Source organism: Apteryx mantelli, chromosome 1 (assembly GCF_036417845.1).
Source record: "Apteryx mantelli isolate bAptMan1 chromosome 1, bAptMan1.hap1, whole genome shotgun sequence".
In the NCBI taxonomy this organism is placed as follows: Eukaryota; Metazoa; Chordata; class Aves; order Apterygiformes; family Apterygidae; genus Apteryx; species Apteryx mantelli.
In genome coordinates, this window is record NC_089978.1 from 27,735,959 (window position 1) to 27,758,915 (window position 22,957).

The window sequence follows — 22,957 nt, forward strand, 5'->3', positions numbered from 1 at the left end:
CGTGTAAGCCCTTGATTGTTTTCTTGGGACACGATTCTTGCCATTTTGTAGATGACCTTTACCAGAACAAGAAAAGATACAGTGAACTGTGGCTATATCCACTTTAGCAATTCGTGCTGGTACCAGTGGCTCTACAGAGTAACACAAGTGGTGCAAAGGACCCTGTCTCCACGTGATACACATTTTAAGGGGAAGTTACTTCAGAATAGTTCTAGTCCAGTCCCTTGGACTGAATGTCTGTTAACAATTGAAACGCACTTTGTGTTATTTTTGAGGACCTAATTTTACCCTGAGGTGAGTTTTGTGTGTATTTCTGGAGTGCATCTTTCACCTTAGATTCATTCAAAAGCTTGTGTTCTCCAGGATCACTTTGATGTGAACCAAAGCATTCATATCCAAAATGGAGAAATCTGGAAGATTTGCTTCAAAAGCACATGTCTGATCTGAACTACAATGCTCGTGTAGACACATTCTGAGTTTTCCTGTATCTGTTTTTACAGATTTTTCCATTTAGTGCATTAATTACCTACCCTCATTTTCCACGTAGTGGTTAAGCAGAGATGATGTCTACGAAGAACCTTTTTGCCTGATTACCACTGTGGTGTTAGATGTAAAGTTTTGACTGTACTTTTTCTTATTTAAAAGTAATCATTATCATTTGAATTCAATTTTGTTCTGAAATTTCTTTCATTTAATCTGCAGGCTCCCATTATGAAATTAATTCTCTACAAAATACTGAAACATTTATTTATTTATGACAAGCTTTGCATTTGACTACTTTTCACAGTGCTCCCCAGCAAACACTTACTCTGATGTTAGCACTGTCATCTCCTACAAGGATCCTTATACTAACTAAGGAAATGTAAAGGAGTGATTTAATCAGACTTACTGATGCTATAAGAGGGAGAAGCTGAAGGTCATGTTTAGAGTCATGCAAACCATACATTACAGTCTTCATTCCATTGTTTACAAGCAGTGTGATTTTTTTTTTTTTTTCCAGAACCTTCAGGATGACGACATCTTGTTTGTGGCCAAAATGAGAAAAGAGGAAATATAGAAACAACAAGTTTAAGAAAGTCTGATAATGCAAGTAGTTTGGAGATTCTTCCCCGCTCTCCTCCCCCAACTTAATTTCATTATTACTTGATTTTTTCAGTAGTAATTTAATTTTGAGTGGATGCTATATTTGTGGTGGAAAAAGTGGAAATTTTTTTTTCTACCTTTCCCTTTATACGTGGCTTCATGCGGATGACCTTCTGCATTTTTCCTCAGTAGGAGTTGACTGAATTAAACATCTGTCTAAAGTAAAATTCTATTTTTGTTTGGTTGGTTCAGTATGCATTTAAACCCATGCATTAAAGCCCACTGCAGGAAAATAAATGGTAGGAAATTGGTCTTGTCTTGACCAAATGGAATTTGTGTGTGCTCTGGAGAAATAAAGAGTCTGAGTCTCTCCGTACAATTGTTAATTCCTTGATAGAATTTTTTCAATATACCTTTTCCACTGGAAATCTTGTTTTATTATTTTGAGGTTGTAAATTTCTCTTTTCAAAGAAGAATTTTGATTGTCTTTCATTAAAAATTATTCATTTAGAACATAGTGCTTATTCCAGGTTAGACCAAAGATCCATCTAGCCCAGTATCATATTTTTCAAAAGCAGTTGTGTAGGGAAGAGTTTAAAAACAGAGTGAGCATGTAATGATGCCTTTGCAGAATGCTCCTTTAGCCACCAGCAAATCATGGTTCTGAGACTTCTTAACCAGAGGTGCTACCTTTGTACTGAATATCCCACCATGGATTTCCTTCCAGTGAAATTGTCTGTTGGGTTTGAACATATGTGAAACATAAGTTTTAGCATATATTCCTGTGGGAAGGAATTCCATAATTGGTCACATAGTATTTATTTTTAAACCTACCTGCTGCCACTTTAGCGTGATACCTTTTAGCTCTTCTGTTTCAAGAGCTGTTGGTTTTTGTATCACCCGTAATTGTATAGGTCTCTATTGTGTTTTTCCTTGATACCTTCTTCAGGCTGAAGAGTCCTAGTCTGCTTCCCTGTTTCATGTAAGAAGCTATTCCATAGATAAACAGAACAAAATATAAGTGGTAAATTGAAAAAGATTTTAGAACTAATGTTTCAATTCTTAACTTCGGTGAAAAGTGGTTTGTGGAATTATACCTTTCAGTCTTAACTACTGTTTGTTTTTTTGGACTTCTTGTGTGCGAGCTTGCTGGAACAGACTGAAGTCATAATCCCTTAGTTTCAAATCCCCTAGTTTTGAAAACATAGTATTTTTCCCCACTGCTTAAGTATGTGATGCATGGAGCCAATCCTCGTCTGTCTTGTTTACTTGCTCCTGCTGTCTTATTAGGCCTCTCTACCCTGCATTCTGGTTTTATCTTTCTGTCACAAGTGATTGGGATAACAATGCAGAGATGAAACTGTTTTACTACTACTAAATTTTATGGCCATTCACTTTTTCTTTGCAAAGGGAGTACTGGAGAATTTGTGAAGCACTGTATTGAAATTTAACTGGAAGATTCACACAAACCTGATTTGGATTGAATCTGCTACTTACAGGTAGCTGAGACTGTTGCTGCAGTGACATCCACAGATTCAAGTAGTGATGCTACCTTGATTCTTGGCTGGATTTAACTACCTGTAGATTTAATGCCCAGAAATTGTTTATCAAATGCCATATTTTGAGCTTCTGTAACTAAGTTCTCGATGGTTTTCATTTAAGCAGAAATTTTCATTTCTGATGTTCATACAGCTATGATTCATTTATTCTTTCATTATTCATTATTCATTCATTTATGATGTTCATACAGCTATGAAAGTGGAATAAAATACTGTTTCTGCTCTCTTGCCTTATACAGGGCATGAGGACCTAGGTAAGTATATTTACATATGTTTTACAATGTGCATATTTTTCATTTTAAAATGTTAAAATACCTCAAGCCCATCTGAGGGTGTAATAGCCACTGCATTTTTTTCCATGTTTCCAAAACTTAGTTCCTAATAGGAAAATTCAAAGGAGGTGGTTTTTCCAGCAAATGGTTTTCCTTGAAACTGTAAGTATTTCTTGTGGCCACTCCCTTAATTAACTCTCTGATTTTACCAAGTACACTGTACTAACAAAGTAATGGCTAGATCATCTAGATCTTATAAAATGTCTTTTTGTCCATTTTTGAATGTAGACAAAGTTGTGGCCATTTTTCAATACCTTAAGTTTAATTGCATATATATATAGTCAGATTATTGTATAACTCTTCTCAGATTTAGTCCCCCTGGTTGTGCAAGCTTTTTTCAAATTTGGTTTAGTTGTTTGTAGTAGTAAAACCTGCTTTTATGAATCGGTATCAAAATTCAGTGTGTTACTTGGCTACTAAGCAATGTGTTAACATATATACTAACTGGTCTCCACTGAGAAGAATGTGGCCAAAGACATTATGAAAAAATATTTGGATGGCACTTGTGACAAAACGGCAAAAAAAAGTTCTTTACTACGCCACACCCGCCGCGCGCCACACCCGCCGCGCGCCACACCCGCCGCGCGCCACACCCGCCGCGCGCCACACCCACGACGCACACCCACGACGCACACCCACGACGCACACCACTCACACTATGCACCGCACACGCACTGCACACTACGCCCCCCCCACGCTACACGCCCCCCCCACGCTACACGCCCCCCCCACCCCCACACCACACCCACTACGCACACACCCACTACGCACTACGCACCGCACTACACACCGCACTACACACCGCACTCACACCGCACACACTACACCCCCCCCACACACCCCCCCACCCCCCCACACCCCCCCCACTCCACCCCCACTCCACCCCCACACCCCCCCACACACCCCCCCCACACACCACACACCCCCCCACCCCCCCACCCCCCCCATGCCACATGCCGCGTGCGCGCCACACGCGCACCCCCCCACACCCCCCCCACACCCCCCCACACCCCCCCACACAGACACCCCACCCACACAGACACCCCACCCACCCACACCACACACACCACCCACACCACACACACCCACACCACACCCACACCACACCCACACACCCCACACACCCACACCACACCCACACACCCCACACACCCACACCACACCCACACCACACCCACACACCCCACACACCCACACCACACCCACACACCCCACACACCCACACCACACCCACACCACCCACACCCACACCACACCCACACCACCCACACCCACACCACACCCACACACCCCACACACCCACACCACACCCACACCACCCACACCCACACCACACCCACACCACCCACACCCACACCACCCACACACCACCCACACCACACCCACACCACCCACGCACCCACACACCACACCACCCACGCACCCACACACCACACCACCCACGCACCCACACACCACACCACCCACACCACCCACGCACCCACACACCACACCACCCACACCACACGCACGCACACGCACACCACACCACACCCACACACAACCCCCCCGCATGCGCGCACCCCGCATGCGCGCACCCCGCATGCGCGCACCCCGCACGCGCGCACCCCACACGCGCGCACCCCACACACTACACTACACACGCTACACGCTGCACGCACGCTGCACGCACCACACCACACTACCCACACACTACCCACACACTACCCACCCACCACACGCGCACCACGCGCACCACACGCGCGCACCACGCGCACCACACGCACACACACCACACCCACCATGCGCACCACACCCACCCCCCCCACACCCCACGCGCGCACCCCCCCACACCCCACACGCGCACCCCACGCACTACACGCGCGCACCCCACGCACACACCACGCGCACACCGCGCACCCCCCCACGCACACCGCGCACCCCCACACCCCCCCCACACTCCCACACTCCGCACACACTGCACTCTACACTCACTCACACCACTCTACACACACACACTACACACACTCACACTCACACCACACACACTACACACACTCACACTCACACCACACACACTACACACACACTACCCACACACACACCACACCCACCACACCCACCGCACACCACGCACACACTGCACGCCCACACTACCCACTCTACACACCCACTCTACACACCCACACACCGCACACACACCTCACACCGCGCACACACTACACACCACGCACACACTACACACCCACTACACTCACGACACCCACTACACTCACGACACCCACACACACTTCACACACTACTCACACCGCACGCACACACCGCACGCACACACCGCACGCACACTACACACCGCACGCACACTACACACCGCACGCACCCACCACCCACACTACACACCACACCCCACACTACACACCACACCCCACACCCCCCCACACACCCACACCGCACTACACACACCCACACCGCATTACACCCACCGCACTCACACCGCGCTACGCACTCACACCGCGCTACACACACACGCTGCACTGCACACGCTACGCTACACGCTACGCTACACGCTACGCTACACGCTACATGCTACACACTCGCACCACACACACTCGCACCACACACACTCGCACCACACACACTCGCACCACACTACACACACTACACACCCACCGCACCCACCCACCGCACCCACCACGCACACACTACACTACACACTCTACACACACCCACACTACACACTACGCACACACCGCACTACACACTACGCACACACCGCACGCACTACACAGTACACACTCACACTACACTCACTCTGCACTCACTCTACACACACACCCACCGCACACCCACTACACACCCACTACACGCCACGTGCCACACACGCACCATGTGCCGCACACGCGCCGCACACAGACACTACACACGCCGTGTGGCTGGAAGCATATCCAGCACTATATCATGGATTCTCTGACAGGTCTTGTACTGACACTCTGATAACCGTGAGCGTGTCGCAGGGGCGGGGGAGAAGGCTGAGCGGCGGGTAGAGAAATGAAATTGGAGTGTCGATGGTGCTTACAATGTCTAATGCGTACTAAGTTTGAGGCTGTTGTCACTGTAGGTATTCTTTACAGCTAGTACACAGAGGAAAGAGATAGAGAACTCTTCCAGAGGTGGAAAAAACACTTGAATTAGAATCTTTCTTTCAGTTGACCTTAGAAAAAGCTTTTTTTTTTTTTCCTTCGTCTCTCTCGTGTCTCTCTCTCTCTCTCTCTCGTGTCTCTCTCTCTCTCTCTCTCTCTCTCGTGTCTCTCTCTCTCTCTCTCTCTCTCTCGTGTCTCTCTCTCTCTCTCTCTCTCTCTCGTGTCTCTCTCTCTCTCTCTCTCTCTCTCGTGTCTCTCTCTCTCTCTCTCTCTCTCTCGTGTCTCTCTCTCTCTCTCTCTCTCTCTCGTGTCTCTCTCTCTCGTGTCTCTCTCTCTCTCTCGTGTCTCTCTCTCTCGTGTCTCTCTCTCTCTCTCGTGTCTCTCTCTCTCTCTCTCTCTCGTGTCTCTCTCTCTCGTGTCTCTCTCTCTCGTGTCTCTCTCTCTCGTGTCTCTCTCTCTCGTGTCTCTCTCTCTCTCTCTCTCTCGTGTCTCTCTCTCTCGTGTCTCTCTCTCTCTCTCTCTCTCGTGTCTCTCTCTCTCTCGTGTCTCTCTCTCTCTCGTGTCTCTCTCTCTCTCTCTCTCTCTCGTGTCTCTCTCTCTCTCTCTCTCTCTCTCTCGTGTCTCTCTCTCTCTCTCTCTCTCTCTCGTGTCTCTCTCTCTCTCTCTCTCTCTCGTGTCTCTCTCTCTCTCTCTCTCTCTCTCTCGTGTGCTCTCTCTCTCTCTCTCTCTCTCTCTCGTGTCTCTCTCTCTCTCTCTCTCTCTCTCTCGTGTCTCTCTCTCTCTCTCTCGTGTCTCTCTCTCTCTCTTTTTCTTTTTTTCTTTCCAAGATTAACTCTTTATTTGGGAACCAAATTAGATCTCTAAAATTTGGTAGTGTGGATACCTTCCCAATCACCTAGTGATTCTTCTTCACTTAATTTGAGATCCATTACTGCAAAATCAATATCATCTCTCTTCTTGTGGTATAGTCAATGGAACTGGCATATTCAAATCTGGGATTTAAACTTTGAACTTGACATTGGATTCTTAGAGCTATATTACAATTTTTAATCTAGGTTTTTCTGTTGTAGTCTATTTTTGTATTGGCTGTGGAAATTATTGTAGTGGTATTTGTAAAGATTTTGCTGAGCAGTTTGTTATACTTGCTATAAAACAGATCTTTAAGTTTCTAATGGAAAAGCTATGAATATATATGATTTTAGATCATATTCAGACTAAAATTACTGAAATGTCAAGTTCATTATTTTGACTCTTAAGGCATTGTGCATCTTTTTCCATGGTGTATCTATCTCCTGGATATTTGCTTTTTTTGGTTACAGGACTGCTGCCTAGTTAAGATCAATGTTTTTATTCTTGGTGTATTTTCTGTCCCAGACACAGTCGTTGTTGTGATTAACCCCCCCTCCCCCCCCCAGCTTTTATTGCAAACTACATTGCATTTTTGGCAAAGAACTCTTATCCTGTCCATTTTTTTCACCATAACTTTTCAGGTCCAAAGTTAGTAACTGCAATGAGTGATAGTGTTCCTTATAGACAGGACTATAACATTGGAAACTCAGTTTCATTTATGGCATTGTCCTCAGAAATCCTACCACTTAAAAAAAAAAAAAAGTAAGGAATAATCTGTTTTGTGTCTTTTAGAAGACTTTCATTTGTTATGTGTGAATCTGAGTAATGGATTTGGAGAACCTGAGTAATAGATTTGTAAAATAAGTATTGTCAAAGCTTTACGAAGTAAAGCTTTAAAAAGTAGCTTCTGGATACCGAAAAGAAGCAGGATAAGCAGTGTATTCTTATAGCAGTTTTATGAAAAACTGCTTTTAACAACAACAAAAAATGTTTAAAATCCTTGTCGCTAATTGTTTGTCTGTTCTGTTTTGAATACCTAGCCTAAAGCTCATATTTTGTTCTCTCTGCATCAGTGATGTTATAATTGAGCATGTCTAAGGAGACTGAGGGAGATGTTAATTAGGAGTGATTCCTAAAAGAAATGGTGCTGAACACTGGGGGGCAACAGCACTGTTTGCTGGAACCGGTTGGTCTCCACATGCAGGAGAATGTTTGCTTCCACTGGGGGCTTTACGCCTGCTGCCTCCTGCGTCCCTTTCTTGGTCTGCTTTAAGGTTCTTCGCATATGAATTACAGTGACTGTTACCGCTGGCTGCTAATGTGGCCTTTGCTTTGCTCTGCTCTTTCCTGGAGTGGAGTGAGTCCTCATTTAATCGAGCTTTAAACCAAAAATCCAAGGACCTCCACTTTTAATGAACAAATCCGTTTACAACTACTTTCTAATCAGGAAGAAATTTTCCATTCTGTATAAGCTAGCAATTCTGTAACATTAACTTAACGAGTATTTTTGCCATGCTTCCAAAAGTATAAATTTTTTTATTAGATAACGGCTTGAGATTTGTATCAAAATGAATTTATCTGGCAACTGGGATTCATTCAAATATATGAAACAGTACTTTAACACTTGTTTGAAAATAAAACGATTTTAATGGTTTTATAAATACCAAAATATCAAGCATATATGTATTAGATATATTTTTTAAAGATTTATCAACATACTGTCCCCAAAAATTGAAATTAATGAGATCAGTGTTCTAAGACAGCTCAGGCATGCCTGCAAATTCAGTTAGACACCCAGATACCTCTGAAAATCTGGCTCCACATCTTTTTGACTTTTTTTTTCTTTCTTTTTAGAATCTATACTTCTCTTATACCCCCTCTTTTTTTTTAAGACTACAGCTTTTGTGTTCTTATTTGCAACTAGTTCAGATGAAGAAAATATTCTCCTGCTTTCCATTAAACATGATGAGCCATCATCTACTTTGCCTCTTTCAAAAGCTGTTTGCACACAAGCTGCTTATCTTCTGTTGCAACACTTCTCTCTCTGCCTACTTGCTCTGACATGAGACTTGCTTTTTAATCGCGTTCTTCCTGAATTTGAATTTATGATTCAAAAATGTTTTTGCAAAGATGCTGAGAAAAAGCATTTTCTTGCTGACCTCTTTTTAATGGTAACTGTTTCTTCATGGACCTGCTTCAGTATAACCAATATTGTCTTACAGGTGAAGGTGTTTTTGTTTATTACTTTAAGTCACATGGGATAAATGTCTTAGCGTTTACATACAAATTTGATCTGAAAGAAATTTCATATACCTCATGTTTTATGGCATGTTATTTTATTTGTAGTTACTGGAATCAATAGTCATGGAGCTTGCAAATGTTCTTTAAGCCATTCTAGCAGATGTTTATGAATGTTTCAGTCATGGTACTGTCTTTGTAAAAGATAGATATTGAGGTCATGTTCTCCAGCTAAATATGCTGAAACAGCTGTCTGACCTAAAGCTTCAGTGTCTATGGTTAAAGGAGAATGCCATGGGATAATCCAGTTCTGAGATGGATTAACTTTCTGAAATAAAAAGCTCTATTATCAACATGACGTATGTGCTTGTTGGACTTGGCCCTTTGAAAGTAGTTTGTGGTATCAGAGTGCTGAGATTTGCCTAGGGCGGATTGAAAGAGTAACAGTAATGATGTGCCAAACTTTTCTACTATAATAAATAAATAAAAAGCCCTTATGTCTATTGGTTCACGAATATATGATACTATCATTAAAACTGAAAGCCTGGGAAAAAAAGCATTGTGGGAATTGTGAATTAATGAATGGGCAACAGATCAGAAAATGTAGCTATTTTAGTGGAGATGAATGGAAGAAGGAAAAGAGAGCAAAGAGAAATAAGGTGACATATGAATGGTAGTGTAAAGAAGGATTTGGAGCGCACAAGAGTCCAAAGGCATGAAAGAGGAGAGGAGAAGGCTCATGTAAAAGAAGGATTAATATTCCTGATAACATGGAAGAAGTATGAGAAGTAGTAGAAACCACAGGAAAAGACTGAAGAGAAGAAATATCTTAAGTAGAATACCTATAAAAACACAGAATTAGAATAAAGATAATCCCAAGATTTGAAAGAGGGAGAGGAGCTTTAAAAAAAAAAAAAGAGAGAGAGAACAGATAAATGAGGAAGGGACAGTTAAACACTATACTTCCTTGATTTTGACTGGAAAAAAATACTGTCTTTAACCATTGGCTGGATTGGTCCAAAGACCAGGCCTTTAATATTCAATTTTAATTTCCTCAGTTTGCAATTTCAGTTAGTATAATGTGATTCTGATGAATGACGAGGGAGTTCTATGTTGAATTTTGTTGGTCATTAAAGGTGTTTTCCAGGCTACTTTCATTTGCTTTCTGTAGATCTGTGAGTAATTTAAAGTGGAATCATTCAGTGATCATTCTGCGACCTCTTGCAGAGTTGCAGAGGCAGATAGTTCTTCCATAGTTGCATAGTCTTCAGTCTCAGCCAAGTAAGTCTCTGGTTTTGTAACAGTGCTAATCTGTTCCCAGTCTGCCTGTTTTGCTCCACTGTGTCAAATACTCACTGCTGTTTTGGAGTCATGTTTTCCATTCTCCCAGAGCCCTACACAGGCAGCTCACTGGAGCCCATGTGAAGCCGTTGGCTATGCTGTTCGGCTCTGTCCAGCCCTATGCCCTGATGCCCTGACTAAAAGTGAAATTAATCCAAATGAAGGAAATACTACCTTTAAACAGAAGTAGATGGTTTGTTGTAATTGACAGAAGATTTGTGTTAGTCTTTCATCAGGTATTTGCATTTTCCAAAAAAAAAAAAAAAAAAAAAAGCTTAAAATGTATCGTAAAGTGTTTTGTAATATATTTGGAAATTTTAACATTTTGGAAATAAATATATAGTTGTGCAACGTACAGATTGCATGTTAAACATTGATCTTCACATGCTTAAATATTTATTTCAAAATGTCTTTGTTCCTCTTGTAGCCTTTGTGGTTTATAGTAACTAGATTCAGTGGAACAGAGAAAAACTTGAGGCAGGTCCTCAGGAAATTAGATTGATTTATCTGCTTCACTGTATCTTATCATTTGAAAGTACAGTTTCAATGCTGTTGGAAATTTGGTAACTTAACTTGATATCATCTTTCCCTTAAGGTGGATCTGGTAAATCTGTAAAGCATGGAATTTAAAATGCTTATAATATCAAATTATAAAATGAGTTCTTATCTTCTAGAATAAGTTAAACAATTTATACTCTCTTATTATTAGTTGTGTATATGTGTGTGTGTATATGTAAATATAAATATATATAAATATATATATACGCACACACGTAGTCTTTTACCCACTTTTTAGCCATCTAACAACCTGGTTGAAGGAATAAAATAGTTTTTTGTGCTATAGTTGATTGCAGAGATTTAAAAAAAACACTGCTTATGCATTTACTGGTTTTTATCTTTGCTTTTTTCTTCCTTCATTTTCTTTTACTAAGGTTTCCTGATTCAATATCTGCAAACAATGGCCCTTTTAAAAGAATTAGTTTGAGCTTGTCTCTGCATGTCCAGTAAGACGTGACTAGGGTTTGGAATGGTTCTTTTGCAGATAAATCATTTAAATTACATGCATTTTGTTTACAGAACGAATTGCATACTTTCCAAAAATCTTGGTTAAATGATTAAGAGACTGATAAATTTGTAAAAGCCACAAAATTGATATTTTTAATTTTCTTAATCCAGTGTTTTTTAACAAGTAAGCCTTGTTTTCCAGGGATGTGATTCCCTTTAAAATAAAAAAGACAAAAAAGGCAATATTTTTACTTCTGTTTTTAGAATACATGCTTTTCTTTTTGCAGCAGGCATTTTAGGGAGGCAGATAGATACTGAAAGCTGTGTCAACTGCAGCCCAACATAATTTATACGGGTGCAGTTAGCTGGTTGCCAACACAGAGGTCAGAGTTGATGACCAAGGATTTTATTTTCAGATTTCCTGTTTGTGCACATCCTTGGAACAGTTAAGAAAGATGCCCAAGCACTCTTAAGAATATTTCTGCCTTTTCACTTGGGTCTAAGAAAACTTTAAACGGTGAAACTAGGAAGCTAGTTCTTGAAAGGGCTTTTTTTGCGCTCCAACTTTTTCAGGATAAGGAAGCTGGTGGCAGAATGTTCTGGAACTTCCTTGTGACAGGTGCCCCTGAGTGCACCATTGTGCTTCCTCACCCAGAGTTTAGAAGGGAGGAAGACTTTGCCTTTTCCATTCTTTCCAGCTTCTTGGGACAGTAAACTGTCAATGCTTTCTTTTGCTGTTTCTGCAGTGTTTTAATCTCGGAAGAAGAAGGTTTGGTGGTCTGCAGGGTGGTGCGTACATCGTCTAGGTCTGCAAGGGTGGAAGTGTTGCCTTGGGCTCCTCTAAAGGAGCAGTCCTCCAGAACAAGCTTTAATCCCGGTTACAGCACTGGAGCACTAGAAGCTTCTAGCGCTGGAGCACATCCGAGTTGTGTTCCAGCACCACCATGCTCCTGGGCTGGCATGTCCAGCGTCGCTGGCATCTTCCTACAGCCACCTATCATGGTAGTCCTCCTTCTGCTGCTCCAAACTCATGATATTCAGGTTTTTCATTTAGGTAGTGATGGTTGCAAGAAACTTTTTTTTCAGCTTAAAAAAAAAAAAAAAATCTCCGCTGCTAGATACTGATGTGCATACTTTAGTAAATTTAAAAACGATTACAATGAGGAAGAGCTAGCCCTGGCCACCATTGAACAGGATAGAGGAGTGAATGTCCAATCAGTAGCCTGGTCAGACAAAATGTGTAGTACCTTGAAAGTTGAAATATTAATTCATTTTGCTGGAGAAAGTTAGTCCTTTTGTTTGTGATAGCACTAGAATGTGCCAAGGACTGCCTATGTTGTTAACACTAGTCACAATGTCTAAATCTTACTCTGAGTCAATTTTTAAACTAAAGATTGATTCAAAACCAGATACCTTTATAGGTTAAATTGTGTTGTAAAGATTAGGTCACAACAAAAATGTTTGACTTCTTCTCTGGACATCAATGAGTGTAAATTAAATGGGAAAATATATATATGTGGGAATTGGGTATTTTACCCAACTTGAACAAAGATTTGAACTTAGTGAGCAGATTATTAAAGATTTTTTTTGTTAGAACTGTGATCAACCTATGGTTGGGAGCTGCATGGATTATTTATATTTACTCAGCTTCCTGAGAAAGACCACTGTATTTTGTCTGTACACTTTCTTTTGGGATTTTATTTTATAGCCATTAATTTTTCATTTTGTTTTTCTTGTTTCTTATCAATTAACTAATAGTTAAGTAATAAATAAAAGTTGCAATGAAAATCTAAAGTAAATAAGGAATGTTAGATTTTGGAGAGAAGACAAAACAGGTATGGGTAGTATAAAATTTAGAAAGATAAGTGAAAGCAGTCCTGAGGAATTGTGCCAAAGTAGTTTTGCATCTCAGTAACAGCTTTATAAAAACGAAGCAAGCAAGAAATTTTTCTGCTCACTGGGTGAAAGTATGAAAATATTTGTGGCTAAAGGTGTGAAGTATTTGGTGTAAGTCATAGAAATAACAAGATGGAAGAACTTGATGTCATCTCAGTACTAAGACGTTGTATATCCAACTTAGAACAGACTGGCATCAAATTGATTAGCAGTTTCAATGGCTAACTTTTGTCAAATTTAATATAAAACAAAGCAAGAAAGTCACTTGATTGTTTTTCATTAACTACAGCATACTGGGCTTCTTCAGTACTTGAATACCTATAATGTTTTCTTTTGTGTACTATAATTTTTTAATAGTTTATAGAAGTAATAAACATAAAAGGCAGAATAGCTATAGCACCCTGATTTTAAAAGGTGAGAAGGAAGCAAAGTATTTTATAAATTTATTAAAACAATGTGTGTTTCTGTTTCCTATTACTTACAATATGATGTTTTGTAAAATTACATCTAAACATTCCTCTGGGATAAGGTAATTATTAATATTCTTATTTTAACAGTATGAGTCTGACACAAGATATGTCAGATGTGCCTACATAAAGCTGCAATTAAAATAGCTTGATGAGATTTAATTTAGCTACTTAGTATGGTAGGATTTGCTTAAGGTCACCCTGGGTATTGGTGTTAGAGGTAGGTATTATCTTACTGGACCCATAATGAAAAATATTGGCTTAAACAAAAGAATCCTTCATGTTAGGAAAGCATACTATCTGTATACTCATATCAAAAGATGTGTTGCAATTTACAGTTTGTAAAGATATAATAAGCCAGCTGTGTGTTCAAGCACTTTTATAAAGTGTGTAAAGACAAACTTAGTATGCCCATGTATTCACAGTTTGTGGGTACATGATCTGAATGGTGTAGTCTGAGGAGACTGATTTTCAAAGTCCTGAGAAGCTTCTGTTTGGGTTTTTCTTCGCTTTATGTGAGCATAGATAAAATGATTTTAAATTATCCAGAATGATTTGCTTCTGAATTGAGAAAAACATAAAATGTTTGCCCCAAGGAGGTTTTGCAGTGGCCATTTTCAGTCAGAGGCTGAAAAAATAAAAACTTTGAAATGCCATGTGAACCTAACAAAGACATAACTACCGTGATACTGGTACTCGGTAATTCTTCAACACCAGTCAGGTGTTTCAGAGTCGCCTGCAGCCTGCAAGGTGCAGTATGATGTCACAAAATCAGACTGGAAGGGCTCCAAGCAAAGCCCCGAACGTCCTTGTGTGCCCTAACTGGTGACAGATACAGTCTTCAGGGACTGTTGTTTCCACTTGCTGATAAATGAGTACAATGTTTGTTACTTAATGAATATCTTTTTTTAAAAAAAGGGAGGGGGAGGGGAACACAAGGTGGTTTTTTGTTTGTTTTTCCCTCATTGACCTGCATATTAACCCATTACATTTTATTTAATTTTACGAAGAAAATGTGTTGTTTCATTTTGGGAGATTTGTATATGTTCTTGTACTATCAAATAAGGAAGGGCATGTCCTGCAACATGCTTCAGTATAAAACAAATTTAATTGTTGGTAAAATAAATGTGCAAGCATAAAATCATGGACCTGATTCCATATTAGATTATGTAGCAACACTTTGATTTTGAGGGAACTCTTTCTTACATAATCCTGTCTTGAACCATACTTGGTGCATGGGGTATACGTGCCTTCCAGCATTCCCCAAGCAGTGTGACAAATAAGGCATGTGTGTTTTTCTTCCCAAGGGGACTAATTGAATTGGAGCAGAACCCCTTATTTGAACCATTACATTAAAACAAAACAAAACAAAAAAAACTCGACACTGAACTATTATCTTGAGGTCTTTGTTGCTCCCAAATCAGAGATGAGCAATAAAACTGACATTTTTATTACAATTTCAGGATGATCCCATTAAAAATGTATGTATTCTGTTGAGGACCCATTGGCAGAGGGACTGCATGAATCTACTAGGGTTTGCAGAGGAACCGTTCCTTGCTGCATGACTCAGGAGTATGTTCAGGAGCCCAAGACCTTTCTTTCTTTTGTATTTGGCTGTTGTACTGCTCTATACTGCTCTGCTGACCCTAACAGGGATCTGTACATGTTGCATGGAAAAGTAATAAATAAACAAGACCAAGTGATTTTCACCCAGTGTTTCTAAGGAGTTCTAGTCTGAGGAAACTGAGTTATAGTGTACAATCTTTTGTTTAAAACTGTCTTTATACCACAATGACAATGATGCTGCTTTTTGAAAATGGTTCTGAGCAGATCAGAGAGCTGTAGATCAGTGCATCTGATATGTGTACTAGTAAGCTGGTAGAAATTACAGTGCAGAATAGCATTAGTGGGCATGTGGGAAAGTTTTGGCATGTTTTTAGTTAAGGACTGTCAGGCTTCATAAATTTAGGATTTTCTGAAGGAACATAGCATATGAAAAAGTGAGATCCAGTTGATATCATTCAAGGTATTGGGCAAGATTTGCCATCAAAGGCTCTTAAAAAAGCTTGAGCTGTCATGATATGAGACAGGGAGTCTCACATGTATAAAAAATGGTTAAAATGTAGAGTGAAAAGGACAGAAATGCACTCACATGTTTTTTCAGCGAAGGGAGGTCACCAATGGAATCTGAAAAGGATCTAAAGTGAGGTCTGCGCTCTTAATATATTCATAAATCATTTAGAAAAGAAGAGAATAATGAGTTGTCAAAGTTTGCTGACACTACAGGGTAATTTGGGGTAATTAAAAAAATCTGAGTGATAAAATGGCAGTTCAGTTCAATGTAACTAAGTATGTGTATGGAGAGATGGAATAATCCTAATTTTACATATAAACCTATGGTCCTTAAATTGATTGTTACCAGTCAAAGAATGAAATCTTGTAGTTGAAACAGATTAATGAAAATGTTAGCTCAATGCTCAGTCACAGAAGGAGGACTTTTAGGAATCATTAGGAAAGGGATAGAAAGAAAAAGAGTAGAATAGCACAGCAATATTTTCTAGCAGTTCTGTATGCTGTTCTATGCTATCCCCTTACCACCTGCTCAGAAAAGATAGTATTTTGTCCTGTACCTTTTTCACTTCTACAGCAAAGATGATCAAAGGATGATGGTGTCGGAGTGGGAGACGGACCCGGAGTAACGATGAGTCTCAATGTGAGTATGATCGTTCTCCCTTTATTAGAGCTTACACAGAGTATATATAGACAGGCGATAGAGCATGTGCTAGCAATAGCTGTATGATTGGTTTACAGTCTCTGTTCACGCGCCTAAAGCGAATACATGATTGGTGCAAAGTTGCTGTTCACGTGGAGGGGCTTGTCGGCCCCCTCCTTGACTTGTTTACCACTACTTGCCTTCCCCTTTTGTAATGGTCTAGGAATGTTCAAGGACAGTTCACATAGCCGTGGGATCCTCCCTCCATCGTGAAGACAGGATTGCTCACTTCTAAGAGATCATGCCCCTTTTCACTTAACCATTCTTCCACAATTCCCCCTTCTTGTTTTTGAGCAATCCAGGCTTGGTTCACTACTTTCAGCAGAGCTTTCTTAGTACAGCTTAATACTACACATAAACACAAACCTATAACTACAAGGATCATTAAGATGCGTGAGCCTTCAGTAAGCAACCCTATTAGCCACTGTGGTAGATTTCCAAACAGGTTAGTTAGCCATCCGTCTAAGCATTAATAAGTGCGGCACTACAATTACTAGCAGGCATACTGCTGTTGCACCTCCCCCTGCTATACTCAGAAAATTCGCTTTCATCATAGCCGGGAATTCCTACTAGGCAGGTTCTAAAGGGTTGCGTAGCAGAAGCTAGCGACAAACAAAAGGCTTGTTGCCCTGTTTTGTTCGCCCAGGTAACCCACATATTTTGTCTGTGCTCAATCTTGTGGAGAGTCATTACCACTGGGAACAGTATTCCCAGAATCAGGATCTCTGTCTTCTTGTTCGCTAGATGAGTCATGGTGAGTCAAGACAGGCTTCACGTTCTTGCTGGGTACCCACACTGGACCACGATCTGTGGAGACACACATATAACCTCGACCATTAAAGACAACAGGGGTGGGCCCAATCCATATTCCAGAGACTGGGTCCCTATACATTACTTTAAACTGTGGTAATGTTGTATTATTAAACTTAAGATTTTGGTGGTGAATTATCACCGGGGGTTCCTCACGGTCGCCCATGAGACAGAGATAATTCAGGGTGAAGAGCGCACGATGCAGCCTCTGCTGTGCGTCCGTCTCCTCACCCTTTTGCTTCCTTAGGTAGTCTTTTAACACTTGATGGGTGCGCTCCACTAGGCCCTGTCCAGTGGGTGAGTGTGGGATTCCTGTAACATGATCAACTCCCCATCGGGACAGAAACGCCCTGAATTTGTGGCTGATATAGGCAGGTCCATTATCCGTTTTCATCCGCTCCGGTGCGCCCAATATGGCGAAACAAGCCAACAGGTGTTTACACACATGATGTGCCTTTTCTCCGGGTAATGCAGTTGCCCATATCATCTTCGAGAAGGTATCAACGGTTTACATGTACATATTTTAATCGACCGAACTCTGGGATGTGTGTGACATCCATTTGCCATAATTCTAGAGCTTTCAGCCCTTTTGGATTTACCCCAAGCCCAATGCCTGGGCCATGGTTCCCGCATCTTGGGCAGGCCTGTACAATGCCTCAGGCCTCACTCTCTGTTAAACCGAATTGTCTTCTTAGCCCTTTTGTGTTCTGGTGGAATGTGTCGTGACTCTGTCTAGCTTGCTGGAATTTGTCCATAGGGGGTAAATGACACACGGAGCTAACCAGGCTGTCAGCGATCTGATTGCCTTGTCCTAGCCCTACATCTAACTGGTGGCTACGAATGTGGATAACGCAGCAAGCTGCTGTTCGTTGACCCAGCACAGAGCGCAAGGTGATGAACAGACTTCCCAACCTCGGGTTAGATGTTTCCCTTATTAAGGCGTCCTCCAGTCGTGGTACTATCCCTGCTACATACATTGAGTCAGTCACTACGTTTAAAGGAGTATTCAGCCAATTGGTTAGAGCCCAAACTACCGCAGTTAATTCTAAAGTCTGAAGGGAATCCCGAGGCTGTCCCTCCATGATGTGTTGTTTCCATTGCTCACCTTCTTTCCACACGCACGTGGCACATCGCAAGTGCTTACCCACATCCGTGTAGACAGTAATGCCATCTGAAAGGGGTTCCCTACTTACTTTGGACTTTTCTATCCATTGATTTCGCTGTAGCACCTGCCATAACTTTCCCTGAGGCTGACACGAATGTACCTTACCACAGAAACCTAACAGAGCATTTTGTATGGCCACAGCGTTTTGGAGCCACCACTCTAGGTCAGCCATGTTAACAGGTATACTGATATCGTTCGGCTCTTGACCACTGATCTCTAAGATTCTTGATCGCCCTTTGCGTATCAGTTCACCTACTGCTTCGGTTCAGGTCTGGATACTCGTTTTTGGTTGTACACTCAGGAATACCCATTCCAAGATATGAAATACATCGTTTTGATTTTTGCGTTTGGCAGTGGCATTAATCAGAATAGGGGAGAGAGATTCCCCGCTTCTGTTTTGCCACTGACAAACGACTGCATATGGTGAGTCTTTCCCATTATATATGATTAGGGATATGGGAAGGTTTAGGAGGCGTCGAGAGGACCATGCCAAATGTAATTTTTGTGTGATACGCTGTAACACAGCATGTTGTTCAGGTGTCAGGGTAATTTTGTTAGCGGGATTAGTGCCTCGCAATAGCGCCGTCAGGGGCGCAATATCGGTACTGGAGATACCAACACAATGTCGCACCCACTGTACGTCCCCAAGCAGGGTCTGTACATCATGTAGGGTGCTTAACCGCGTTGTGAGTTCTGTCTTTTGGGGCTGAATTTTAGACTCTGCAATGGACCATCCAAGGTATTTCCATGGAGCCGTGCGCTGAATCTTTTCTGGTGCAATGATAAGTCCCTTTGAGGACAGAGTGTCCATTAGCTGTTCTAATGCTTCTTTCACAAAAGGCTTCTCCTGGCAACAGAGAATATCGTCCATGTAGTGATAAATTATGGTGTCTGGCCATTTGTCCCGGAGTGGCTGCAATGCCCACGCAACGTAAAGTTGACACAGGGTTGGTGAGTTTTTCATTCCTTGCGGCAAAACAACCCATTCATAGCGCTCCGTGGGTGCAGCCTTGTTTATTGCTGGCACAGAAAAGGCAAAGCGTTGGGTGTCTTGAGGGTGTAACGGAATGGTGAAAAAACAGTCCTTCAAATCAACAATCAGTAGATGCCACCCTTCTGGCAGCATACTAGGTGATGGCATTCCGGGCTGCAAGGCTCCCATAGGTTGCATCTGTTCATTGACTTTGCGGAGGTCATGCAAGAGTCGCCACTTTCCATTCTTCTTCGGGATGACAAAGATAGTCGTGTTCCATGGACTGACAGAAGGCTTGATGTGCCCGGAGGCAAGCTGTTCAGCGACCAGCTGTTCGGTGATTTGCAGTCGCTCTTTGGACATGGGCCACTGGTCAACCCACACGGGTTCGTTGGTATTCCAGGTTAACGGTGGGTTGGGCGACTGCTCCCCAGCGCCCAGAGCTAAAAAGGTTTAGTAGTTAGTACTGCTCCAATCTGACTCAGGACATCTCGGCCAATTAAGGCCTCTAAGGTTCCTGGTAGAGGTAACACATACACCTTAAGGCAGGCTTGCTGACCCTCTGGAAATCGTAGATGGACTGGCTGTCTGCTAACATAAGGGGCAGACTGTCCCCCAACACCTGCAATGGTTGATGTTGGCAATTCTACTCGCCAGTTCACAGGCCATATGGTTCGGCTGATGATTGTGACATCGGCTCCCGTGTCCAGCATGGCTTCGATTCACTTTGATATGCCATGTTGGGAGATGACAATCTTCATCATGGGGCGTTGGTCCATTTTTGCAGAGAAGCAGACGGCAGGACCCGTAGACCCAAAGCCACGATCACCTCGACAGAGATGGGGTTGTAGCGAGCGGCACGATGGGTTGCTGAAAGCGATCAATTGCGTGATCTTGCTTCCCTTAGGAATGAATACAGGCGGACAGACGGTGTAGACCATGATGTGGATGCGACCCGTATAGTCAGCATCGATCACTCCAGGCAATACAATAAGTCCCTGAATACCGGCGGAAGACCGGCCTAACAACAGTCCTCCAACAAGACTGTTCTGGTTGACGAGAGGTCCTACTGCATTGCTGGGGATCTTTTGGACGGTGGAATCAACAAGAGTGACGTCTACTGTGGTCTCCACGTCGACTCCCAAGCTCCCTCGGGTTGCGGGTTGGTGTTGCTGCAAAAAACCTGCGTCGCTTCTCGGGGCTTCACTTGTGTCTGCATGCGGCCTCCTTCCGCGCTTGGCTTCCAGTTTCCCGTACAGGCCCTCGTGGCGTGTGTGTTCTTCTGACAACGATCGCACCATACTGTGGAACGACAGGCTGATTTGACGTGCCCTGGCTCCCCACAGCGAAAACAATTTCCGGGGGTGGGCCGTTTCGATGGTCGGGCAGATTTCCTGTGCCCGCTGGTGTGCCGACACTGTTCCATCATTCCTCGAACTGCCCCCTGGACCGCAGCGGCAACTGTGGTTCCTTGTCGCTGTGCTTCAGCTCTCTCCACCCTCAGCAGCATCTCCTCCACTCCAGCCCCCTTTGGCAGGCTGGCGAGGATCTGTTTAGTAACCTTGTTGGCATTGTCAAAGGCCAAAACTTTGAACATCTGGCCCTTCCCTTCTTCAGAGAGGTCGGGATGCTGCATGATTGCTTCCCACAGGCGGTCCACAAAGTTGCTGTATTTTTCCGTTGCTCCCTGGGTTAGGTTGCCGAATGAGGGTGCGCCTGACCCTGGCAGTGACAGGAAAGCATTCAGAGCCAGCTGAGAGGACAGCTGTAGCATGTCAACTGGGTAGACGAGCTGCGAGATCATGGTGCTGTACTGTCCTTTGCCTGTAAGCATGTCGGTTGTTACCCCACGGAGGGGATCTCCCAACTCCTGCCTGCGAGCTGCTTCGTTGGTGGCCCGCTGGTGCCACGACGAGGCCCATAGGAGATATTGCATCGGGGTAAGCAGCAGCCTCATTAAGTTTTTGCAATCATAGGGACACATGAGATCAGCGGAAAAGATCCAACTCACTATTTGCCGTGTTGCCTCAGATTTTACCCCGTAGGTGGAGACGGTGGTACGGGCTTGCTGCAAAATTTTCCAATCATGTGGTTCCCATTTTGCGGCACCGTTCTGCTGTACCACAGGGAACGCTAATGCTGCGGGACCCTCGGCCCCACCAACAGGTTTCCATTGTCCTTCTATAATGGCATCTTTAATAATGCCTCTCCATCGCGTTGGTGCTGCTCGACCTGGCGGTCTTTGTAGACAGGGCGGTAACTCCTTCTTGCCGCTGCTCGACCTCAGCTCTATCTTTTCCAGGCGCTCCAGTACTGCTTGCAACATTTTTGCAGTGGCTCCCTGGGGTGATGGTGTTGTTTTTGCGGCATCAGGCGTGTGACATCCAGATGACTCTCCAGATGCAGGCAGTGGTGGGTACTCCGTGGGCGGAGGGCATGATGGTAGTGCGGGTGGTGGTGTTGATGGTAGCGGCGGATACAAGGGAGCTGCCGGCAGCGGCGGTGGCGGGCAGCGCGGCGGATTCAGGGGAGGTGCGGTAGGCGGCGGCAAGGGAGGAGCAGTAGGGGAAGGTCGACACCTCTCTCCGCCCAAGTCTATGAGGTCGGCAAGAGGCGCGGCCTCCGCCCCTTTCGGGACTGCCCCCGGGCGCACTTCCGCTTTTGCCTCAGAGCTCGCTCCAGCCTTCGGCGCGGCAACTTCCTCTTTTCTCTGGCTCGGACCGGGGCTTGGGACGTCCTCCGACGTACCGGGGCTCCGACCCTCTACTTTCTCCCGCACCTCAGTAGCGTTCTTGCAAACCGTCCCGGACATGCCTCTGACCGCAGGCAAGCCAAAAAATCGCGCAGCGGGCCCTGGCTTGTTCTGGGGCTTGGAAGCAGGGACTCCCGGACCCAGCATCTGCGCTGCCGCGCATGCTACTTCCCTTTCGGCTTTTAAAGCCTTCAGAGTCTCTAACACAGTTCTCCAAAGTGCACGAACAGCCTTTATCTCCTTCTCCTCCTTTTCACCCCCATCAATTGATTTTTGCCACATGGTTTCCCCAAAGTCTCGCCATTCAGATACCGAAAACAACAAGTGGGTGTCTGAAAAGTGACCCCAGCATCGTCCCAGTTTAATCAAGTTGTGTAGCAGTTTCGCCGGTGCGTCTATCCCTCTCTTAGAGAGAATTCCAGCGAGTAGCGTTGCTGCAGCATCAATTTCCATAGCTGCGCCTCTGAGAGGTGGGGCGCGACCCCACTAAAATGTTTGCCCGGCGCCTGCTTCGGGCAGTGGCCTCTCAGCCGTGGTTTCCCACTCCCCTCCTCTAGCTGCTTACCGCAGTCTTGGAGATCTTAGTCGAGCGTAA

At 43.6% G+C, this 22,957-nt stretch overlaps 1 protein-coding gene and 2 long non-coding RNA genes across 4 annotated transcripts in view; 1 reads left to right on the forward strand and 2 right to left on the reverse strand.

The window, feature by feature from the left end:
* NBEA (neurobeachin) overlaps window positions 1-22,957 on the forward strand; it is a 539,268-nt gene that overhangs the window by 21,297 nt on the left and 495,014 nt on the right. The gene's annotated exons all lie outside the window — the stretch shown is intronic.
* On the reverse strand, window positions 1,701-2,646 carry LOC106500367 (uncharacterized). Of its 2 annotated transcripts, none has more exons than XR_001295384.1 (3): window positions 2,581-2,646; window positions 1,918-2,073; window positions 1,701-1,819 (listed from the first exon to the last, which is right to left on the reverse strand). It is a non-coding gene; the product is annotated as an uncharacterized lncRNA (long non-coding RNA). The 2 variants fall into 2 exon arrangements; XR_001295385.1 differs by having other exon boundaries at window positions 2,554-2,630.
* LOC106500368 (uncharacterized) lies at window positions 12,562-16,990 on the reverse strand. Its single transcript, XR_001295386.2, has 3 exons — window positions 16,520-16,990; window positions 16,042-16,076; window positions 12,562-12,612 (listed from the first exon to the last, which is right to left on the reverse strand). It is a non-coding gene; the product is annotated as an uncharacterized lncRNA (long non-coding RNA).